This window comes from Arachis stenosperma, chromosome 7 (genome assembly GCF_014773155.1).
Source record: "Arachis stenosperma cultivar V10309 chromosome 7, arast.V10309.gnm1.PFL2, whole genome shotgun sequence".
NCBI classification, from domain to species: domain Eukaryota; kingdom Viridiplantae; phylum Streptophyta; class Magnoliopsida; order Fabales; family Fabaceae; genus Arachis; species Arachis stenosperma.
The window spans coordinates 25,283,432-25,308,853 of record NC_080383.1 but is presented as its reverse complement, the minus strand read 5'-3'; the positions used below and the strand labels follow the sequence as shown (position 1 = coordinate 25,308,853).

The 25,422-nt window shown below is 39.5% G+C and overlaps 1 non-coding gene across 1 annotated transcript; it reads right to left on the bottom strand.

Moving 5' to 3' along the window:
- Positions 1–11,282: 11,282 nt before the first annotated feature.
- Positions 11,283–11,390, bottom strand: LOC130943175 (small nucleolar RNA R71). The gene has a single exon (XR_009071705.1). It is a non-coding gene; the product is annotated as a small nucleolar RNA R71 (small nucleolar RNA).
- Between the last annotated feature and the right edge of the window lie 14,032 nt (positions 11,391–25,422).

Below are 25,422 nucleotides of genomic sequence, written 5' to 3'. Positions count from 1 at the left end.
ATTCAAATTGATAGTGTTTTCGGAAAATATAAAGAGATACTTAATTAAATAATAAAGGATAGAAATACTTATATAAATTCATTAGTGGAAATTTCAGATAGGTGTATGGAGATGCTGTGTTCCTTCTGAATCTCTGCTTTCCTACTGCTTTCATCCAATCTTTGTCACTCCTTTCTATGGCAAGCTGTATGTAGGGCATCACCGTTGTCAATGGCTACATCCCATCCTCTCAGTGAAAAAGGTCCAAATGCTCTGTCACGGCATGGCTAATCATCTGTCGGTTCTCAATCATGTGGGAATAGAATCCCTTGATTCTTTTACGTTTGTCATCACGCCCAACAATCGCGAGTTTGAAGCTCGTCACAGTCATTCAATCCCAGAATCCTACTTGGAATACCACATACAAGGTTTAGACTTTTCGGATTCTTATGAATGTCGCCATCAATTCTAGCTTATACCACGAAGACTTTGATCTCACGGAATGGAAGGCTCGGTTGTCAGGCGGGGGGCAACCATGCATCGTGTATCAGGAATCCAAGAGATACGCATCCTAGCTCTCGCTTGTAGAACGGAAGTGGTTATCAGGCACGCGTTCATAAGGATGGATGATGATGAGTGTCACGGATCATCACATTCATCATGTTGAAGTACGAATGATATCTTAGAACAGGAATAAATCGAATTGAATAGAAAAATAGTAGTAATTGCATTAAAACTTGAGGTACAGCAGAGCCCCACACCCTTAATCTATGGTGTGTAGAAACTCCACCGTTGAAAATACATAAGTGATGAAGGTCCAGGCATGGCCGAATGGCCAGCCCCCAAAACGTGATCACAGGATCAAAAATACAATCCAGGATGAAAATACAATAGTAAAATGTCCTATTTATAATAAACTAGCTACTTAGGGTTTACAGAAGTAAGTAATTGATGCAGAAATCCACTTTCGGGGCCCACTTGGTGTGTGCTTGGGCTGAGCTTGAATGTTACACGTGTAGAGACTTTTATTGGAGTTGAACGCCAAGTTGTAACGTGTTTCTGGCGTTCAACTCTGGTTCGTGACGTGTTTCTGGCGTTTGACTCCGGAATGCAGCTTAGAACTGGCGTTGAGCGCCAATTTACGTCGTCAAATCTCGAATAAAGTATGAACTATTATATATTGCTGGAAAGCTCTAGATGTCTAATTTCCAACGCCATTGAGAGCGTGCCATTTGGAGTTTTGTAGCTCCAAAAAATCTATTTCGAGTGCAGGGAGGTCAGATTCCAACAGCATCAGCAGTCCTTTGTCAGCCTTCTTATCAGAGTTTTGCTCAGGTCCCTCAATTTCAGCCAGAAAATAACTGAAATCATAGAAAAATACACAAACTCATAGTAAAGTCCAGAAATGTGAATTTAACATAAAAACTAATGAAAACATCCCTAAAAGTAGTTAGATTATACTAAAAACTACCTAAAAATAAAGCCAAAAAGCGTATAAATTATCCGCTCATCAAACTACCAAACCGGCCGAACTGGTCGGGTTTAAGCAAGTGCCGGTTTTCCCACCCAACCACCAAACGGCATCATTTGACGCCTTTAAGGAAAAAAAAAAGAAAAAGGGGCTAAAATTTTGAATGAATTTGAACGCTGCTGAGTGAGCCACCTTCTCCCAAGTCCCAACCCTAATTTTCTCTTCAAAGATAGTTAGCTACAAGGCTTCAACAAACGCCACCGTCACCTCCAAAAAATGCCAGATCGAAGCGTCACCGTCGCGGACGAGGAAGCTGTCACCGGCGTCATTGTCTTGATCTCTGAACTCCGAAGCGTCTGGAGTTGGCGGCGTCTGGTCGTCGGCTTGTCATCCTGGTCATCGGCGTTGTCTGGTCGTCATCGGGCATCTAGTCGTCGTCGTCTGGCCTTCTGTGCTCTTCCGCGGTGAGTATTCTAACATAACATCTTTGTTTTTCAATGAATTTTGTTTATTTGGTTTGGACGTTTGGTGACAAAACGGTATGAACTGGGTTGGTGACTTGCTGATGTTATTGAGTTCATGAGTTTTTGGTTTTTGTTTTCAATTGATTTTTTATTCAGTGAGGAATTTAGGGCAGATTTCAATTTAGAACTTCAGATGTAGAGTTTTTCAGTTTTTCTTCTTAGTTTTTGTTCTGCTTTTCAATTTTTTTATTTTGTTAATTATATGGATTAAAGGTTCTGTAATTTTGAATAAATTTAATGTAAATTTAATGTTAGCATTCTGAATTTTGAATTTTGGTATATTGAATTTTGCTATATAAGTTCAATAATAATAATAATAATAATAATAATAATAATAATAATAATAATAATAATTGAGGGCAGATTTGAGTTCAGAACCTGTATTTAGTTTGGATGCTGAGTTTGGATTTTTCTATTTTGAGTTGGGTTGTTACTTATATGATTCTGAATCTTGCTTATATGCTTAGTTTTTTATTTTTGGATTTTCTAACTTTTGATGTTGAATTTTCTATGTTTGGATTCTGGGTTTGTGTTATTGAATATTTGATTGGAAGATTTTTGTTGAATACTTGATTGGAAGTATGGTATTGTTTTTGTTCTTTTTTGGTACAAGAATGCTTGTGTTAGTTCATCAAGTATGCTATTGCTTTTCCTGTTTTGGTTCAAGCTGAAGCCATGAAAGCTATACTGAAGAAGAATAAAATGGACTAAAGAAATGAGCCATTGCAAGGAGTTCAAGTTGCATTCCTTCAATTACGAGAGATGAATGATCTCACTCTTGCGTTAATTGTATGGATTCTGAGTTAATTGTATGGACATCGGATTTTGAATTAATTTTATGGATATTGGTATTTCAGATTCTCTTCTCAAGTTTTTGTTGTTTCAAGTTGGTTTATTGGATTTCTTAGCGCGTTTTGAGTTTTGAATATTTTGATTAGTCTTTTTTTATTTAATCTTTTTCAATGATTTCTTGAAATTGTAAGATTGATTTTTTTTTAAGTTGTTGATTCTGGGTTATTGATTTTTCTAATTTTAAGTTGATAGTGTTATGATGCAGTGTTTCAATGCATTGTTTATGCTGTTGTTATATTTTATTATTATTTTTATGAAATTGGAATAACTGTAAATGATATTATATGCATTTTAATTTTTGTTAGTTATAAATGTTGATTTTTAAATTTTTTTCTGAATTTTAATGGATAATTTATTATATAAAATTATAAAACTTTGAATTTTATCAATTTAAAAAATATTGAATTTCAATATTTAAGAGTATATATTAAATTTTTAATAATTTTATTTTATATTTAATTAAACCGATTGAACTTCAGTTAAACCTCTGAATTATTGAACCAATTATTTCACCGGTTCGTTGATCGGTCCGGTTCTCGCAACCTTGATAATAAATATATTGCCAATTACTATGATAGTCGCAAGTCAAAAGAACTCTATCACTATGTTTATTTTGAGAATATCCTATTGACAAATATGCGGTAATTATAACCATTAGAAATTCTCAAAGTGAGTCAATTCAATAGCCATATCTCTATATGCACCATCTATATATATAATTTAATAAATAAAATCTGTTAATCTTTATCCAATGAAAATCATTATATATATATTTATATTAATTTTTTTAGATTATTAATGTTTATTTTAATAATCCTATGATCAAAAACAATTTAAATTAAATTATAAAAAATATCTCTTAATATTATAATTAATATTATAATAATAAATTTTTAAATTTAATAAAAAAATTTATTATATTAATATTTTAATATAATAATAACAAATTATTTAATACATAATTAATTAAATTATAGCCATATTATTTATTCCAAACAATTAAAACATTCATGCTTAAAATATACTGATGGTATTATATTCCCTAACCTGACGACCATATATGTACTTATCGGATTGTCTGAAATTGACAAATCTTTGACCGTAAAGCCTCACTAATGCACATGAAAATTTGATGATATAGGTCTACATGACGCGTCACCCACCAAATATTATTGTTTGAGCTTTATCAATTTCAATCTTTTAAGGAAAAGACAAAACAAAAGTGGTTGAAAAAAAAGAAAGGTTTACCTAACATGATTCGAAAAACACATTTTAACATTATTATTAACACTACAAGCTTTAAAATTTTGTATTTTAATAAATACAGGATAAATATATTAAAAATTAAATTTTGTATTTTTTTCTTATAAAAAATTTCTTTAACATGTTAACTAAAATATTAAGAAATACAAAAAAGAAAAAGACTTTTTTTATTTTATTTCATATATGCACAGTATTCTAGTTTGACCTAAAACAATGGGATCTATGTCCTAACGAAGTTGCCAAGTTTTAAGGCTTTCGGGCCTTTAAGCAAGTGGAGGAGAGAGACATGCAAAGACACTCTAACCCCCAAATCAAAATGGATCTTTAGAGGACGAATTTTTAGAATTTTAATGAGTCTTATCTTGGGAGAGTCCAAAACTTCCCTTATATGGGTATTTTCTCGGTCCTTAGAGATCTTCTAAATGGAAAAAAATACGATGCGCTTCTGTGATTGGTGGAGTCAAGGCGGATCGGAAGTTTCCATGCACTTTGGAGTGAAGAAACCAAATTGGGCCTAATGGCCAGGTCATTGTTGGGCTTTTAAGGCCAAAACCCAAGTCTGCAATAGTGCCTCTAAACGCGATGTGTCTGGCCCAGGTAGAGATATCATGTTTTGGTGGAGCTAGTTTGAAACTACTTCGTGGAAAGTCGTGTAGAATCGAACGGTCTCCAGAGGCTTCTGATCCTGGAGATCATGCACGCAACTCTCGAGGCGCCGCGTCAGTTGACGTGAGTGGTTTGTTAATTACTCCTGCACATGATTTTACTTGATTGCCCCCTTGGCTTTTTGTATTCACGTTCTTCGTAAATGCCTTCATTTAAAAGATGTTTCAGTTACAAAGGTAACTTATTTTCTAAACTCTTCCACATCATCTTCGTGCAAACTTTGACCGCTTCTGGGATTTTCTTGGAGGCATTATCTTGTACTTTATTACCGTTCATTTTCCAACAACTACCCATTAAGTAAGGCTTTTCTTCCTTTTCATTTTACTTTGCATTTCTGTTTATTTTGTTATGGAATGTGGTGGGTAACATAGCTCTGCCGCAAAGGTAGTTTCAAGAAGCTTTAGAGGGGTGCCATAGCCTCTTTGTTTAGGGTCTAAACTAGTTTCTCCTTTAATTTTTCTGGTTTTGGAACTTTAATCTGTAGCACGTAGGCTTATAGTGGCGGTGGTGCCCCCAATTCGTAGGTATGATACGAAAGAGAGCTAAACTTCAACGGAGGTTCATGTTTCCAGTTAGAGGGGTTTCGTAGAGGTATTTCTGGTGCAATAAATACTAATGTAGTGGGGACCCCTTCGCGCTTTGGTGAAAAAGATCTATAGGAATTACAGGATGCTAATGCGATTTATGGCAGGGGCGCCGCAGAGAGTCAGTATAAACTCTCACTTCCCAATCCTCAGGAGCGCATTTGTTATGTGAACATAGAGGCACGCTATCTCCCGACTGGATGTGGGTTTACAAACCTATGTTCAATGTTGTAGGAGTTTACTTTCCCTTTTCTGATTTCATCATCAAGCTCTTGAATTGTTGTACTGTCACCCCCTCTCATCTCCTTTCTAATAGATGAACAGCTATTAGGTGTTTCGATGTTGTGCGTGAATACCTCAAAATTTCGGCCATAGAGAAAATTTTTTTGTATTTCTTCCTCCTCAGCAAGCCACTTTAGGAAGACAAACATAAGAAGGGGTATATGTCTTTTTAGGCGGTTCAAAGCTGCAAGATAATCGACTTGTTTAAGGATTCATTCCATTTGTTCAAGGAGGAATACTTCAAGGTGAGGCCAGCTAGGGGGCATCATCCGTTCTGTTTGACCCTTGAGGTGAACGAAGGTTACCTACCTACTGGAAATATGAAGCCATGGCCGATTATATAGTGAAAATAACTTATAAGGTTAAGTCGGGAGAGTAAAAATATTGTTGATATGTTGACGGTCTTTTTGGGAGTAGACCGTTAAATTTCTGACACGTGATGGGTGACCCTAAAGCCAATCGCTAGTATGTAGGTAGGTTGCCTTTTATTTTGTTTCTACATTCTCTCTTTTAGTTCTTTTTAGTGTCTCATTCTGAAAAGCTTCCTTTCTTGCAGTTGATATGGCTGGCGGTCTTACAACCATGGAGAATCTTATGGCTACCTTCCTCGAGATCGAGGATGAGGAGCAATTGTAGGTGGAGGTTGTCCCACCTTCTGGTGCTGATGAGGGATCTCGGGAAGTAGCTGCTTCCCAGGTTGAAGATGATCTTCATGAGATCACGCCTCTTTCACCCCGGAAGAAAAGAAAGGTTAAGGCAACTGGAAAAGGAAAAGAGGTTGTATCCCTTCGGTGAAGGAGAAGGCCTTTGACGCCCCGACCTTCGTTGACGAACACCTATTGCTGGGACCGAAGAATACTTTGCAAACTGTGACTTGACTGATCATGCAAAGTGAGTATGCCGCTTCTTGCTTTGTTCTACGATGGTGGTTTGCAAGGCGGAGGTGGTCTTGGGGCAGTTGCAAGTGCTGGATGGCAAACTTCGCCAATCTCATGCTAGTCTGGTGATTGCCCGATCGAAGAAGGAGGCGGCCGAGATTGCTAAAGCTATGGCCGAGAGAAAGGCCAAGGAAGATGAGGAAGAGATATAGTGCCTCACTAATCTCGAGACGTTGTTGAGAGTGGCGGTTGCTAAGGAGGAGTGTCGGGCTAAGGAGGTAGAGAGAAAAGCGAAAGCCGACGAGGATGCCACGGATGTTTAGAAGAAAAGGAATAAGGAGATCATGAGGAACATAAAAGAGGCTATCTCCTCTACCAAAAGAGTTTGATGCGTGAGCATCTTTCCTATCTTTTCCTAGTGAATTTGTATTTAATTTTTTGAGTTTAATCAAGAATTAAGTATCTTTTAGCCACTATGGATGCTACTTTGATTTGTATGCAATTCTATTTATTTCAGGTAGCATTCGGATGAACTTGATGGAGTTTTCGCAAAAAAAAAAAGAGAAGAACGCAAATGATGCTGTCAATCCTGACCTCTCTGCACTCAAACCTGAATAATTCAAGCTACAGAGATCAAATGCGAACAATATTTGGATTGAACAGAGAGTTCTGCGGAAGGTGTGCTGGAAGAGTGCTATGCGCACAAACAAGCCCACGCGTACGCGTATATCACGCATGCGCGTCACTTGTAGTTTTGGCACCCCACGCGTAAGCGTCTAGGACGCGACTGGCACGCCCATGGGCATGCGTACGCGTTCCAGGCGCTTACGTGTTGCCTTCACTTTCGCGCGACCCACGCGTCCGAGTGGGGTACGCGTGCGCGTCGCCTGCGCCGCACTGCACAACAAAAACACGCAAGATTGGTTCTGCCCACTTCAAGTTAAGCGCAGCTTCACACAACTAAACTCCAATTCATGCTGCCAAGCCCAAGTTAGGCGTGGATCCTAGCGAAGCCAAGTGGTCTGCATCCATCAATTGAAGACGTGCTGATTGCTATAATTAATTCTGATTTAAACTTTAATTTTTATTTTAAAAGTAGGAAAATATATTATTTAGTTTTAAAAAATTATAATTAAAATTAATTAGGATTAGATATAGAAGAAAAAAAGAAACTTTTCTTCGGAGAGAATTCCATTCCATTTTGATAATGTAAATTACAGTTTACCTGAATCCTAGTTTTTCTCTCTGAACCATGAGCAACTAAACCTCCATGATGAGCGGATAATTTGTACGCTTTTCGGCATTGTTTTTAGTATGTTTTTAGTATGATTTAGTTAGTTTTTAGTATATTTTTATTAGTTTTTAGTTAAAATTCACTTTTCTGGACTTTACTATGAGTTTGTGTGTTTTTCTGTGATTTCAGATATTTTCTGGCTGAAATTGAGGGACCTGAGCAAAAATCTGATTCAGAGACTGAAAAGGACTGCAAATGCTGTTGGATTCTGACCTCCCTGCACTCGAAGTGGATTTTCTGGAGCTACAGAAGCCCAAGTGGCGCGCTCTCAACGGCGTTGGAAATTAGACATCCTGGGCTTTCCAGCAATATATGATAGTCCATACTTTACCCAAGATTTGATGGCCCAAACCGGCGTTCAAAGTCACCTTCAGAATTCCCAGCGTTAAACGCCGGAACTGGCACCAAAGTGGGAGTTAAACGCCCAAAACTGGCACAAAAGCTGGCGTTTAACTCCAAGAGAAGTCTCTACACGAAAATGCTTCAATGCTCAGTCCAAGCACACACCAAGTGGGCCCGGAAGTGGATTTTTATGTCATTTACTCATCTTTGTAATTCTTAAGCTACTAGTTCCCTATAAATAGGACCTTTTACTATTGTATTTTTCATCTTTGGACATCTAGTTCTTAGATCATTTGGGGGCTGGCCTCACGGCCATGCCTAGACCTTGTTCTTATGTATTTTCAACGGTGGAGTTTCTACACACCATAGATTAAGGTGTGGAGCTCTGCTGTACCTCGAGTATTAATGCAATTACTATTGTTCTTCTATTCAATTCCGCTTGTTCTTTGTCCAAGATATTCATTTGCACCCAAGAACATGATGAATGTGATGATTATGTGATGCTCATCATTATTCTCACTTATGAACAAAGTGACTGACAACCACTCTTGTTCTACAAGCAAACGAGGCTCTAATGTTTATCTCTTGGATTACTGATACACGATGCATGGTTGATCGCCTGACAACCGAGTGCTCACCTGACAAACGAGCCTGCCATTCCGTGAGATCAGAGTCTTCGTGGTATAGGCAAGAACTGATGGCGGCATTCAAGAGAATCCGGAAGGTCTAACCTTGTCTGTGGTATTCTGAGTAGGATTCAATGATTGAATGACTGTGACGTGCTTCAAACTCCTAGCAGGCGGGGCGTTAGTGACAGACGCAAAAGAATCAATGGATTCTATTCCGGCCTGAACGAGAACCGACAGATGAATAGCCGTGCCGTGACAGGGTGCATTGAACATTTCCACTGAGAGGATGGGAGGTAGCCACTGACAACGGTGAAACCCTTGCATAAGCTTGCCATGGAAAGGAGTAGGAAGGATTGGATGAAGACAGTAGGAAAGCAGAGAGACGGAAGGGAAGGCATCTTCATACGCTTATCTGAAGCTCTCACCAATGATATACATAAGTATCTCTATCTTTATCTTTATGTTTCATTCATCATCTATACCCACTTGAGTCTGCCTGACTAAGATTTACAAGGTGACCATAGCTTGCTTCATACCAACAATCTCCGTGGGATCGACCCTTACTCGCGTAAGGTTTATTACTTGGACGACCCAGTGCACTTGCTGGTTAGTTGTGTGAAGTTGTGTTTATGCCATGGTATTGAACACCAAGTTTTTGGATTCATTACCGAGGATTATTTGAGTTGTGAAAAGTATTGTTCACAATTTCGCGCACCAAGTTTTTGGTGCTGTTGCCGAGGATTGTTTTGTGTATGGACAACTGACGGTTCATCTTGTTGCTTAGATTAGGTATTTTTCTTCAGAGTTCTTAAGAATGAATTCTAGTGTTTCAAGGTGATGTTCTTATCATCACCAAAGCTGATTGATTCTCATCAATTTAGCTCTTGAATGCAATGTCCTGCTGAAGCTTGGCTAGCCATGTCTAATTCCTTTAGACTAAAGCTTTAGACTAACATTGCATGATTCCTGGAATTCTCATTAAGAATTTTGATACCTTTATTTTCTTTTCCATATAATTTTCGAAAAAGCACAAAAAAATTACAAAATCATAAAAATCCAAAAATATTTTTAATTTGTGTCTTCTCAAGTCAATAATACAGAGAATTAAAGATTCAGAACATACAGCAAAGGAATTACACAGAAAAAGCTGGGCGTTCAAAACACCCAGTGAAGAAGGATAGACTGGCGTTTAAACGCCAGCCAGGGTGCCTGGTTGGGTGTTTAACGCCCAAAAAGGTAGTGCATTGGGCGTTAAACGCCAGAATGTGCACCATTCTGGGCGTTTAACGCCAGGATGGCACAAGGAGGAGGATTTTATTTTCAAATCAATTTTTTTCAAGTTTTCAAAGTTTTTCAAAATCAAATCTTTTTCAAATCATATCTTTTCAATCAAATGTTTTCAAAATCAATTTCTTTCCTTTTTCAAAGATACTTGCTAACAATTAATGATTTGATTGAATATTTCAAGTATGTTGCCTTTTCTGTTGAGAAAGGTTTAATGTTTGAATCATATCTTTTCTTGATAGCCAAGTTATTAATTTTTAAAATCAAAATCTTTTTAAAATTGTTTTCAAATCATATCTTCTCAATCACATATTTTTTAAAACCAATCATATCTTCTTAACCTCATCTTTTTCAAAATAGTTTTCAATCAAATCTTTTTGACTTCTAATTTCAAAATCTTTTTCAAAAATCACTTGATTTCTTTCCCACTCTTATTTTCGAAAATTAATTAGTGTTTTTCAAAATATTTTCAAAATCTTTTACTTAATTTTCGAAAATTACTTCCCTTCTTCTCACATCCTTCTATTTATGGACTAACACTATTCCTTAATGCAAAATTCGAACTTCATCTTCTTTGATAAGTTCGAATTTTCTACTTCTGTCTTCTACTTTTCTTTTCCTCTGACACCTAAAGGAATCTCTATACTGTGACATAGAGGATTCCACATTTTCTTGTTCTTTTCTCTTTCATATGAGCAGGAGCAAAAACAAAAGTATTCTTGTTGAGGCTAATCCTGAACCTGAAAGGACCTTGAAGAGAAAGCTAAGAGAAGCCAAAGCACAACTCTCTATAGAGGACCTAACAGAAATCTTCAAAGAAGAAGAACACATGGCAGCCAAAAACAACAACAATGCCAACAATGCAAGGAAGGTGCTGGGTGACTTTACTGCACCTACTCCCGACTTTTATGGGAGAAGCATCTCTATCCCTGCCATTGGAGCAAACAACTTTGAGCTTAAGCCTCAATTAGTTTCTCTAATGCAACAGAATTGCAAGTTTCATGGACTTCCATTGGAAGATCCTCATCAGTTTTTGGCTGAGTTCTTGCAAATCTGTGACACTGTCAAGACTAATGGGGTTGACCCTGAGGTCTACAGACTTATGCTATTCCCTTTTGCTGTAAGAGACAGAGCTAGGACATGGTTGGACTCTCAACCTAAAGAAAGCCTGGACTCATGGGAAAAGCTAGTCAATGCCTTCTTGGCAAAGTTCTTTCCACCTCAAAAATTGAGTAAGCTTAGAGTGGAAGTCCAAACCTTCAGACAGAAGGATGGAGAATCCCTCTATGAAGCTTGGGAAAGATACAAACAATTGATCAGAAAATGTCCCTCTGACATGCTTTCTGAATGGAGCATCATAGGTATTTTCTATGATGGTCTCTCTGAACTATCCAAGATGTCCTTGGATAGCTCTGCTGGAGGATCTCTTCATCTGAAGAAGACGCCTACAGAAGCTCAAGAGCTGATTGAAATGGTAGCAAATAACCAATTCATGTACACTTCTGAAAGGAATCCTGTGAACAATGGGACTAATCAGAAGAAAGGAGTTCTTGAGATTGATACTCTGAATGCCATTTTGGCTCAAAACAAGATATTGACTCAACAAGTCAATTTGATTTCTCAAAGTCTGTCTGGAATGCAAAATGCACCAAGCAGTACTAAGGATGCTTCATCTGAAGAAGAAGCCTATGATCCTGAGAACCCTTCAATGGAAGAGGTGAATTACCTAGGAGAACCCTATGGAAACACCTATAATTCTTCATGGAGAAATCACCCAAATCTCTCATGGAAGAATCAAGAGAGACCTCAACAAGGTTTCAACAACAATAATGGTGGAAGAAACAGGTTTAGCAATGGCAAGCCTTTTCCATCATTTTCTCAGCAACAGATAGAGGATTCTAAGCAGAACCACTCTGACTTAGCAACCATGGTCTCTGATCTAATCAAAATCACTCAAAGTTTCATGACTGAAACAAGGTCCTCCATTAGGAATTTGGAGGCACAAGTGGGACAGCTGAGCAAGAAAATTACTAAACTCCCTCCTAGTACTCTTCCAAGTAATACAGAAGAAAATCCAAAAGGAGAGTGCAAGGCCATCAACATGGCCGAATTTGGAAAGGAAGGAGAGGCAGTGAACGCCGTTGAGGAAGACCTCAATGGGCGTGCACTGACCTCCACTGAGTTCCCCAATGAGGAACCATGGGAATCTGAGGCTCAAAATGAGACCATAGAGATTCCATTGGACTTACTTCTGCCATTCATGAGCTCTGATGAGTATTCTTCCTCTGAAGAGGATGAGTATGTCACTGAAGAGCAAGTTGCTAAATACCTTGGAGCAATCATGAAGCTAAATGACAAGTTATTTGGAAATGAGACTTGGGAGGATGAACCTCCTTTGCTCACCAAAGAACTGGATGACTTGTCTAGGCAGAAATTACCTCAAAAGAGACAAGATCCTGGGAAGTTCTCAATACCTTGTACCATAGGCACCATGACCTTCAACAAGGCTCTGTGTGACTTAGGGTCAAGTGTAAACCTCATGCCTCTCTCTGTAATGGAGAAGCTAGGGATCTTTGAGGTGCAAGCTGCAAGAATCTCATTAGAGATGGCAGACAACTCAAGAAAACAAGCTCACGGACTTGTAGAGGATGTTTTGGTGAAGATTGAAGACCATTACATCCCTGCTGATTTCATAGTCCTAGAGACTGGGAAGTGCATGGATGAAACCATCATCCTTGGCAGACCCTTCCTAGCCACAGCAAGGGCTGTGATTGATGTTGATAGAGGAGAGTTGATCATTCAAGTGAATGAAGAATTCTTGGTGTTTAAGGCTCAAGGATATCCCTCTGTCACCATGGAGAGGAAGCATGAAGAGCTTCTCTCAAATCAGAGTCAAACAGAGCCCCCACAGTCAAACTCTAAGTTTGGTGTTGGGAGGCCACAACCAAACTCTAAGTTTGGTGTTAAACCCCCACATTCAAACTCTAAGTTTGGTGTTGGGAGGTTCCAACATTGCTCTGATCATTTGTGAGGCTCCATGAGAGCCCTCTGTCAAGCTACTGACATTAAAGAAGCACTTGTTGGGAGGCAACCCAATGTTATATTTTATCTATTTTCTTTTGTTATTTTATTTTCTTTTATTTTTTTTGTAGGTTGATGATCATGAGAAGTCACAAAATCAATTGAAAAAGCAAAAACAGAATGAAAAACAGGAAGAAAAATAGCACACTCTGGAGGAAGAACTTACTGGCGTTTAAACGCCAGTAAGGCTAGCAGGTGGGCGTTTAACGCCCAGTCTGGCACCATTCTGGGCGTTTAACACCAGAAAGGGGCACCAGACTGGCGTTAAACGCCAGAAAAGGGCAAGAACCTGGCGTTAAACGCCAGAAATGGGCACCAGCCCGGCGTTTAACGCCAGAATTGGCTAAAAACGCATTTTTGCATGCCATTTGGTGCAGGGATGACTTTTTCTTGACACCTCAGGATCTGTGGACCCCACAGGATCCCTACCAACCCCACCACTCTCTCTTCTTCTTCACCAATCACCTCAACACCTCTTCCCCAAAAACTCCTCACCTATCAAATCCCACTTTCTCTTCACCACTCACATCCATCCTTCATAAAACCCCATCTACCTCACCATTCAAAATTCAAACCACTTTCCCACCCAAACCCACCCATAAAGGCCGAACCACAAAGCCACCTCCATCTCCTCCATTTCTTCTTCTTCTACTCTCTTCTTTCTTCTTTTGCTCGAGGACGAGCAACCCTTTTAAGTTGGTGTGGTAAAAGCATTGCTTTTTGTTTTTCCATAACCATTTATGGCATCCAAGGCCGGAGAAACCTCTAGAAAGAGGAAAGGGAAGGCAAAAGCCTCCTCCTCCGAGTCATGGGAGATGGAGAGATTCATCTCAAGGGTGCATCAAGACCACTTCTATGAAGTTGTGGCCATGAAGAAGGGTCAACTTTGATCAAAGGTTGGACCAAGTCCTCATAGACATTTATGAAGAGGGCGTTCAATGAAAGAGAGATTCAAGAGGGAAGCCGGTTCAACTGAGAAGGCATGACCTCAAGCCCATCACTAAGAAAAGGATGGAGCAAACAAGAGATCCCACTCATCATGAAATCCCTGAGATACCTCAAGGGATGCACTTTCCTCCACAAAACTATTGGGAGCAAATCAACACCTCCCTAGGAGAACTGAGTTCCAACATGGGACAACTAAGGGTGGAGCACCAAGAACACTCCATTCTCCTCCATGAAATTAGAGAAGATCAAAGAATCATGAGAGAGGAGCAACAAAGACAAGGAAGAAACATTGAGGAGCTCAAGCACTCCATAAGACCTTCAAGAGGAAGAACAAGCCGCAATCACTAAGGTGGACCCGTTCTTTAATCTCCTTATTCTTTATTCTTCTGTTTTTCGAAAATTTATGCTTATGTTTATCCATGTTTGTGTCTTATGATCATTAGTGTCTTAGTGTCTATGCCTTAAAGTTATGAATGTCCTATGAATCCATCACTTTCTTAAATGAAAAATTGTTTTTAATCACAAAAGAATAAGAAGTACAGGATTTCGAATTCATCTTTAAAACTAGCTTAATTAGTTTGATGTGGTGGCAATACTTTTTGTTTTCTGAATGTATGCTTGAACAGTGCATATGTCTTTTGAATTTGTGGTTCATGAATGTTGGCTCTTGAAAGAATGATGAAAAAGGAGACATGTTACTGAGGATCTGAAAAATCATAAAAATGATTCTTGAAGCAAGAAAAAGCAGTGAATACAAAAAAAAAGAAAGAGAAAGACGAAAAAAAAGAGAGAGAAAGAAAAAGAAAAGAAAAAGAAAGAAATAAAGTTGTGATCCAAGGCAAAAAGAGTGTGCTTAAGAACCCTGGACACCTCTAATTGGGGACTTTAGCAAAGCTGAGTCACAATCTGAAAAGGTTCACCCAATTATGTGTCTGTGGCATGTATGTATCCGGTGGTAATACTGGAAGACAGAGTGCTTTGGGCCACGGCCAAAACTCAATAAGCAGCTGTGTTCAAGAATCATCATACTTAACTAGGAGAATAAATAACACTATCTGGATTCTGAGTTCCTAAAGAAGCCAATCATTCTGAATTTCAAAGGATAAAGTGAGATGCCAAAACTGTTCGGAGGCAAAAAGCTACTAGTCCCGCTCATCTAATTTGGAGCTAAGTTTCATTGATAATTTGGAGTCTATAGTATATTCTCTTCTTTTTATCTTATTTGATTTTCAGTTGCTTGAGGACAAGCAACAATTTAAGTTTGGTGTTGTGATGAGCGGATAATTTGTACGCTTTTCGGCATTGTTTTTAGTATGTTTTTAGTATGATTTAGTTAGTTTTTAGTATATTTTTATTAGTTTTTAGTTAAAATTCACTTTTCTGGACTTTACTATGAGTTTGTGTATTTTTCTGTGATTTCGGGTATTTTCTGGCTGAAATTGAGGGACCTGAGCAAAAATCTGATTCAGAGACTGAAAAGGACTGCAAATGCTGTTGGATTCTGACCTTCCTGCACTCGAAGTGGATTTTCTGGAGCTACAGAAGCCCAAGTGACGCGCTCTCAACGGCGTTGGAAAGTAGACATCCTGGGCTTTCCAGCAATATATGATAGTCTATACTTTGCCCAAGATTTGATGGCCCAAACCGGCGTTCAAAGTCACCTTCATAATTCCCAGCGTTAAACGCCGGAACTGGCACCAAAGTGGGAGTTAAACGCCCAAACTGGCACAAAAGCTGGCGTTTAACTCCAAGAGAAGTCTCTACACGAAAATGCTTCAATGCTCAGCCCAAGCACACACCAAGTGGGCCCGGAAGTGGATTTTTATGTCATTTACTCATCTTTGTAATTCTTAAGCTACTAGTTCCCTATAAATAGGACCTTTTACTATTGTATTTTTCATCTTTGGACATCTAGTTCTTAGATCATTTGCGGGCTGGCCTCACGGCCATGCCTAGACCTTGTTCTTATGTATTTTCAATGGTGGAGTTTCTACACACCATAGATTAAGGTGTGGAGCTCTGCTGTACCTCGAGTATTAATGCAATTACTATTGTTCTTCTATTCAATTCCGCTTGTTCTTTGTCCAAGATATTCATTTGCACCCAAGAACATGATGAATGTGATGATTATGTGACGCTCATCATTATTCTCACTTATGAACAAAGTGACTGACAACCACTCTTGTTCTACAAGTAAACGAGGCTCTAATGTTTATCTCTTGGATTACTAATACACGATGCATGGTTGATCGCCTGACAACCGAGTGCTCGCCTGACAAACGAGCCAGCCATTCCGTGAGATCAGAGTCTTCGTGGTATAGGCAAGAACTGATGGCGGCATTCAAGAGAATCCGGAAGGTCTAACCTTGTCTGTGGTATTCTGAGTAGGATTCAATGATTGAATGACTGTGACGTGCTTCAAACTCCTAGCAGGCGAGGCGTTAGTGACAGACGCAAAAGAATCAATGGATTCTATTCCGGCCTGAACGAGAATCGACAGATGGATAGCCGTGCCGTGACAGGGTGCGTTGAACATTTCCACTGAGAGGATGGGAGGTAGCCACTGACAACGGTGAAACCCTTGCATAAGCTTGCCATGGAAAGGAGTAGGAAGGATTGGATGAAGACAGTAGGAAAGCAGAGAGACGGAAAGGAAGGCATCTTCATACGCTTATCTGAAGCTCTCACCAATGATATACATAAGTATCTCTATCTTTATCTTTATGTTTCATTCATCATCTATACCCACTTGAGTCTGCCTGACTAAGATTTACAAGGTGACCATAGCTTGCTTCATACCAACAATCTCCATGGGATCGACCCTTACTTGCGTAAGGTTTATTACTTGGACGACTGATGAGCGGATAATTTATACACTTTTTGGCATTGTTTTTAGTATGTTTTTGGTAGTTTTAGTTGAGTTTTTAGTATATTTTTATTAGTTTTTAGTTAAAATTCACTTTTCTGGACTTTACTATGAGTTTGTGTGTTTTTCTGTGATTTCAGGTATTTTCTGGCTGAAATTGAAGGTTCTGAGCAAAAATCTGATTCAGAGACTGAAAAGGACTGCAGATGCTATTGGATTCTGACCTCCCTGCACTCGAAGTGGATTTTCTGGAGCTACAGAAGCCCAATTGGCGCGCTCTCAACGGCGTTGGAAAGTAGATATCCTGGGATTTCCAGCAATATATGATAGTCCATACTTTGCCCAAGATTTGATGGCCCAAACCGGCGTTCAAAGTCACCCCAAGAAATCCCAGCGTTAAACGCTGGAACTGGCACCCAAATGGGAGTTAAACGCCCAAACTGGCATAAAAGCTGGCGTTTAACTCCAAGAAGAGTCTCTACACGAAATTGCTTCATTGCTCAGTCCAAGCACACACCAAGTGGGCCCGGAAGTGGATTTTTATGTCATTTACTCATTTCTGTACACCTTAGGCTACTAGTTTTCTATAAGTAGGACCTTTTACTATTGTATTGAGACATCTAAGACTTTTGGTAGCTATCTTCGTGTTTTATGCTATCTTAGATCATTGGGAGGCTGGCCATTCGGCCATGCCTAGATCTTATGCTTATGTATTTTCAACGGTGGAGTTTCTACACACCATAGATTAAGGTGTGGAGCTCTGCTGTACCTCGAGTATTAATGCAATTACTATTGTTCTTCTATTCGATTCCGCTTGTTCTTTGTCCAAGATTGGTGGACGAAATTGTGATTCAACATTCTTAAGTTGTCTGAATATATTATTCTATCTTTTGAGCTTTAGTATGAATATACCCTTAGGACACTGTTTATTTTGAGATGAAGGCTTCTAAGGGGCAGCACCTGTGTGAGGTTTTCTTTATTGGAATTCACAACTCCGTTCAACTAACCAGCAAGTGTACTGGGTCGTCCAAGTAATACCTTACGTGAGTAAGGGTCGAATCCACAGAGATTGTTGGTATGAAGCAAGCTATGGTCACCTTGCAAATCTCAGTCAGGAGGATTAAAGGTTTATGGGTTTGAAAATTAATAATAAATAATAAAAAGGATAGAAATACTTATGCAGATTCATTGGTAGGAATTTCAGATAAGCGGAATGGAGATGCTGTAGAGCTCTCGGACGCCTGCTCTCCTATTCCTTCTACTCAATCCTTCTTACTCCTTTCCATGGCAAGCTTTGTATAGGGGTTCACTATCAGCTGTGGCTACTTTCATTCCTCTCGGGGAAATAACCTGTACGGCTGTCACTCGCACAGCTAACCAGTCTGGAGGCATCACCCATGGTTGATAGCTACATCCCATCCTCGCAGTGAAAGCTAATGCACGCACTCTGTCACAGTACGGCCAATCACCGGTTGGTTCCCGCTTCTACTGGAATAGAATCCCTCTTTTGCGTTTGTCACTAACGCCCAGCAGGTTAAAGTTTGAAGCACGTCACAGTCATTCATGAACGGAATCCTACTCGGAATACCACAGACAAGGTGAGACTTTCCGGATTCCCAGGATCCTACTCGGAACACCACAGACAAGGTTGGACTTTCCGGATCCAGATGAATGCCGCCATCTATCTAGCTTATACCACGAAGATTCTGTTGGGGAATCTAAGAGATACACATTCAAGCTTGTGTTGCATGTAGAACGTAAGTGGTTGTCAATCACGCGCGCTCATAAGTGAGAATGATGATGAGAGTTATTAGCTCATCACATTCATCATGTTCTTGAGTACGAATGAATATCTTGGAATAAGAATAAGATAGAGAATTGAATAAAAGAAAATAGAACTTCATTAATCTTTGAGGTACAGCAGAGCTCCACACCCTTAATCTATGGTGTGCAGAAACTCCACTGTTGAAAATACATAAGCAAGAGGTCCAGGCATGACCGAATGGCCAGCCCCCTAAACGTGATCACAGGATAGAAAATACCATCCAGGATGTCTAATACAATAGTAAGAGGTCCTATATATACTAGACTAGCTACTAGGGTTTACATGAGTAAGTAATTGATGCATAAATCCACTTCCGGGGCCCACTTGGTGTATGCTTGGGCTGAGCTTGATCTATCCACGAGCTGAGGCTTCTCTTGGAGTTGAATTTCGAGTTGTGATGTGCTTTGGGCGTTCAACTCCGGATTATGACGTTTTTCTGGCGTTTAACTCCAGAAAGGAGCGTGTACTTGGCGTTCAACGCCAGTTTGCGTCGTCATTCTTCGAATAAAGTATGGACTATTATATATTGCTGGAAAGCCCTGGATGTCTACTTTCCAACGCCGTTGAGAGCGCGCCATTTAGAGTTCTGTAGCTCCAGAAAATCCATTTCGAGTGCAGGGAGGTCAGAATCCAACAGCATCAGCAGTCCTTTTGTCAGCCTTTTTTCAGAGTTTTGCTCAAATCCCTCAATTTCAGTCAGAATTTACCTGAAATCACAGAAAACACACAAACTCATAGTAAAGTCCAGAAATGTGAATTAACATAAAAACTAAGGAAAACATCCCTAAAAGTAGCTCAAACTTACTAAAAACTATATAAAAACAATGCCAAAAAGCGTATAAATTATCCGCTCATCACAACACCAAACTTAAATTGTTGCTTGTCCCCAAGCAACTGAAAATCAAATAGGATAAAAAGAAGAGAATATACTATAAAGTCCAAAATATCAATGATATTAATTTAATTACATGAGCGGGACTTGTAGCTTTTTGCTCTGACAGTTTTGGCATCTCACTTTTTCCTTTGAAGTTCAGAGTGATTGGCATCTTTAGGAACTTAGAATTTCAGATAGTGTTATTGACTTTCCTAGTTAAGCATGTTGATTCTTGAACACAGCTACTTTTGAGTCTTGGCCGTGGCCCTAAGCACTTTGTCTTCCAGTATTACCACCGGATACATAAATGCCACAGACACATGACTGGGTGAACCTTTTCAGATTGTGACTCAGCTTTGCTGAAGTCCCCAGTTAGTGGTGTCCAGAGCTCTTAAGCACACTCTTTTGCTTTGGATCACGACTTTAACCACTCAGTCTCAAGCTTTTCACTTGGACCTTCATGACACAAGCACCTGGTTAGGGACAGCTTGATTTAGCCGCTTAGGCCTGGATTTAATTTCCTTGGGCCCTCCTATCCATTGATGCTCAAAGCCTTGGATCCTTTTTACCCTTGCCTTTTGGTTTTAAGGGCTATTGGCTTTTTCTACTGCTCCTTCTTTTTTTTTTTCTTCTTTTTTTTTTTTCGCAAGCTTTCTTTTTCACTGCTTTTTCTTGCTTCAAGAATCAATTTCATGATTTTTCAGATCCTCAATAACATTTCTCTTTGTTCATCATTCTTTCGAGAGCCAACAATTTTAACATTCATAAACAACAAGATCCAAAGACATATGCACTGTTCAATCATTCATTCAGAAAACAAAAGCATTGTCAACACATCAAAATAATTAAACTAAATTCAATAATAATTTCGAAAATTATGTACTTCTTGTTCTTTTGAATTAAAACATTTTTCTTTTAAGAGAGGTGAAGGATTAATGGATTTTATTCATAGCTTTAAGGCATGGTTACATACTAATGATCATGAAAGAAAGACACAAAACATAGATAAACATAATACTTAAAAACAGAAAACAGAAAGAAATTAAGAACAAGGAATGAATCCACCTTAGTGGCGTCTTCTTCTTGAAGGACCAATGATGTTCTTCAACTCTTCTATGTCCCTTCCTTGCCTTTGTTGCTCCTCCCTCATTGCTCTTTGATCTTCTCTTATTTCTTGAAGAGTGAGGGCGTGTTCATGGTGTTCCACCCTTAGTTGTTCCACATTATGGCTCAAATCTTCCAAGGAGGTGCTAAGTTGCTCCCAATAGTTGTTGGGAGGAAAGTGCATTCCATGAGGCATTTGTTGATGATGCACTTCCTCATGTTCTTCTTGAGGGCCGTGAGGAACTTCCCTTGTTTGCTCCATCCTTTCTTGGTGATGGGCTTGTCTTCTTCAATGGAGGCGTCTCCATCTATGATAACTCCAGCTGAATAACATAGATGGCATATGAGGTGAGGGAATGCTAGCCGTGCCATGTATGAAGGCTTGTCAGCTATTTGTAGAGTTCATGGCTATGACTTCATGAACTCTACTTTTCACCAATCATGATGCTGTGAACCATGATGGCCCGATCCACAGTAACTTCAGATCGGTTGCTTGTAGGGATGATGGATCTTTGAATGAACTCCAACCATCCTCTAGCTACAGGCTTGAGGTCCAGTCTTCTTAGTTGGACTGGCTTGCCTTTGGAGTCAACTCTCCATTGGGCGCCTTCCACACAAATGTCCCTAAGGACTTGGTCCAACCTTTGATCAAAGTTGACCCTTCTAGTGTAGGGGTGTTCATCACCTTGCATCATAGGCAAATGAAATGCCAACCTCACATTCTCCGGACTAAAATCCAAGTATTTCCCCTAACCATGGTGATATAGTTTTTCGGACTTGGGTTCATACCTTGGTTATGGTTTCTAGTGATCCATGCATTGGCATAGAACTCTTGAACCATTAAAATTCCAACTTGTTGTATGGGTTGGCTATGACTTCCCAACCTCTTCTTTGAATTTCAAGTCGGATTTCCGGATACTCATTTTCTTGAGCTTGAAAGGGACCTCAGGGATCACCCTCTTCTTTGCCACAACATCATAGAAGTGGTCTTGATGGCTTTTGGAGATAAATCTCTCTTTCCCATGACTCGGAAGTGGAAGCTTTTGCTTTCCCTTTCCTTTTCTTGAGGAAATTCCGGTCTTGGGTGCCATTGATGGTGAATGAAAATCAAAAAGCTTAGGCTTTTTACCACACAAACTTAAAATTTGCTTGTCCCAAGCAAAAAGAAAAGAAAGAAGAGAAGAAGAAGAAGAAAGATGGTAGAGAGGGAGAAGAGAGGGTTCGGCTATGTGGGAGAATGTGGGTTTGTGTTGTGTGAAAATGTAAAAGAAAAGAAGGGTATTTATAGGGAGGGGGGAGGGTATAGGTTCGGCCATTTTGGGTGGGAGAGGGTGGGAATTGAATTTGAAAGTAGTGGGGGGTAGGTGGGGTGTATGGGGAAGAGGAGGATGATGTGAATGGTGAATGGGGTAATTGGGAAGAGGAATTGAGGTGATTGATGAAGGGTGTTGGGAAGTGTGATATTGAGAATGAGATTTGGATTAGAAGAGTGTGATTAGGATTAAAAGAAAAGGTAGGTGGGGATCCTGTGGGGTCCACAGATCCTAAGGTGAGGATCCTGTGGGGTCCACAGATCCTGAGGTGAAAACAAATACCATTCCTTCACCATATAGGCATGTAACATGCCTTGATGCATCATTCTGGCGTTCAAACGCCCATTGATGCTAGTTCTGGGCGTTAAACGCCCATGTTATGCATGTTTCTGGCGTTGAACGCCAGTTTCATGCTTGTTTCTGGCGTTCAGCGCCAGATTGTCCTCTGTGTGCGCATCCTGGCGTTAAACGCCAGGTTGTTGCTTGTTCTGGGCGTTCAACGCCAGAAAGATGCTGTTCTGGCGTTGAACGCCAGAAAGATGCTCCTTCTGGGCGTTGAACGCCAGCCTGTGCGCCTCCAGGGTGAAAAATTTTTTTCTTCTGTTTTTGACTCTGTTTTTAATTTTTTTGATTTTTTCGTGACTCCTCATGATCATGTACCTAATTAAACACAAAAATAACAAAGAAACAAAATAAAATAAAATTAGATAAATAAAATTGGGTTGCCTCCCAACAAGCGCTTCTTTAATGTCAATAGCTTGACAGTGGTTCTCATGGAACCACAAGGTGATCAGGTCAATTTAAGTGTGGTATTCCCAACACCAAACTTAGAGTTTGGATATGGGGTTTGAACACCAAACTTAGAGTTTGGTTGTGGCCTCACAACACCAAACTTAGAGTTTGACTGTGGAGGCTCTTCTTGACTCTGAACTGAGAGAAGCTCTTCATGCTTACTCTCTTCTGTCACAGAGGGATGGCCATGTGCTTGAAACACAAGATATTCTCCATTCAATTGAAGGACTAATTCACCTCTGTTGACATCTATCACAGCTCCTGCTGTGGCTAGGAAAGGTCTTCCTAGGATGATGCATTCATCATCTTCCTTCCTAGTGTCTAGGATTATGAAATCAGTAGGGATGTAAAGGCCTTCAACCTTTACTAGCACGTCCTCTACTAACCCATAAGCTTGTCTTATGGACTTATCTGCCAATTGTAATGAGAACAAGGCAGGTTGTACCTCAATGATTCCCAGCTTCTCCATCACAGAGAGTGGCATAAGATTTATCCCTGACCCAAGATCACATAGAGCTTTTTCAAAGCTCATGGTGCTAATGGTGCAAGGTATTAAGAACTTGCCAGGATCTGTTCTTTTGAGGTAGAGTTTTCTGAATCCAAGTGTCTAGTTCACTAATGAGTAAGGGAGGTTTACTTTCCCAAGTCTCATTACCAAATAGTTTGGCATTCAGCTTCATGATAGCTCCTAAATATAGAGCAGCTTGCTCTCCAATCACATCTTCATCCTCTTCTGAGGATGAATAGTCTTCAGAGCTCATGAATGGCAGAAGGAGGTTTAATGGAATCTCTATGGTCTCTAGATGAGCCTCAGATTCCTTTGGATCCTTAATAGGAAACTCCTTCTTGCTAAGGGACGTCCCAGGAGGTCTTCCTCATTAGGATTTCGTCCTCCTCCTCCCTAGTGCATTTGGCCTCTTTGATTAAATCAATGGCCTTGCACTCTCCTTTTGGATTTTCTCTGTATTACTTGGGAGAATACTGGGAGGTTTCAATAACTTTCTGCTCAGCGGCCCACTTGTGCCTCCAGATTTGGATGGAGGATCTTGTTTCATTCATGAAACTGAAAGTTGGCCTTTGACAGATCAGAGACTATGTTGACTAAATTAGAATTGTTTTGTCCAGAGTTCTCTGTCTGTTGCTGAGAAGATGATGGATATGGCTTACTATTATTCAGCCTTGCACGTCCACCATTGTTAAACCTTGTTGAGGTTTTTGTTGATCCTTCCAGGAGAAATTTGGATGATTTCTCCATGATGAGTTATAGGTGTTCCATAAGGTTCACCTAAGTAATTAACCTCTGCCATGGCAGGGTTCTCAGGATCATAAGCTTCTTCAGAAGTGCCTCTCTATTACTGTTGGATGCATGTTGCAATCCATTCAGATTTGAGAGATCATGTTGACCTGTTGAGTCAACACTTTGTTCTGAGCCAGTATGGCATCAGAGCATCAATTTCAAGAATTCCTTCTTCTGAGGTACCCCATTGTTCACGGAATTCCTCTCAGAGGTGTACATAAACTGGTGTTTGCAACTGTCAATGAGTTCTTGAGCCTCTTCAGGCGTTTTCTTCAGGTGAATAGATCCACCTGCAGAATGATCCAATGACATTTTCGAAAATTCAGAGAGACCATAATAGAATATATCTAATATGGTCCATTCTGAGAACATGTCAGATGGACATCTCTTGGTCAGCTGCTTGTATCTTTCCCAAGCTTCATAGAGGGATTCACCATCTTTTGTTTGAAGGTTTGAACATCCACTCTCAGCTTGCTCAGCTTTTGAGGAGGAAAGAACTTATCTAAGAATGCAGTGACAAGCTTATCCCATGAGTCCAGGCTATCCTTGGGTTGAGAATCCAACCATACTCTAGCTCTGTCTTACAGCAAAAGGAAAAGCAAGAGTTGTAGACTTCTGGATTACTCCATTTGTCTTTACAGTGTCAAGATCTGCAAGAACTCAGTTAAAAACTGGTAAGGATCTTCAGATGGAAGTCCATAAAACTTGCAGTTTTGTTGCATTAATGCAACTAGTTGAGGCTAAGCTCAAAGTTATTGGCTCCAATGGCAGGAATGGAGATGCTTCTTCCATCAAACTTGGATGTTGGCTTTGTGAAGTCACCAAGCATTCTCCTTGCATTATCATTATTGTTTTCGGCCATCTCTTCCTCTTGTTCGAAATTTTCTAAAAGGTTGCTTCTGGATTGTTGTAATTTAGCTTCTTTAATTTTCTCTTCAGAGCCTTTCAGGTTCTGGATCAACTTCAACAAGAGTGCCTTTGTCCCTGTTCCTGCTCATATGAAAGAAAAGGGAACACAAAAAAAGAAAGAAGGATCCTCTATGTCAGTATAGAGATTCCTTATGTTAGTAGAAAAAGAAAGGGGTAGAAGAAGAGGAATGGATTCGGATTTTTGATGAAGAGAGGTGAAGAGAAGTGTTAGTAATTAAATAATTAAATAGAAGAGGAGAGAGAAGAGAAATTTCGAAAATAATTTGAAAAGGAGTTAGGATTTGCGAAAATTAGAGATAAAATGTATTAAAAATTAAAACATGAAACAATTAATTAATTAAAAA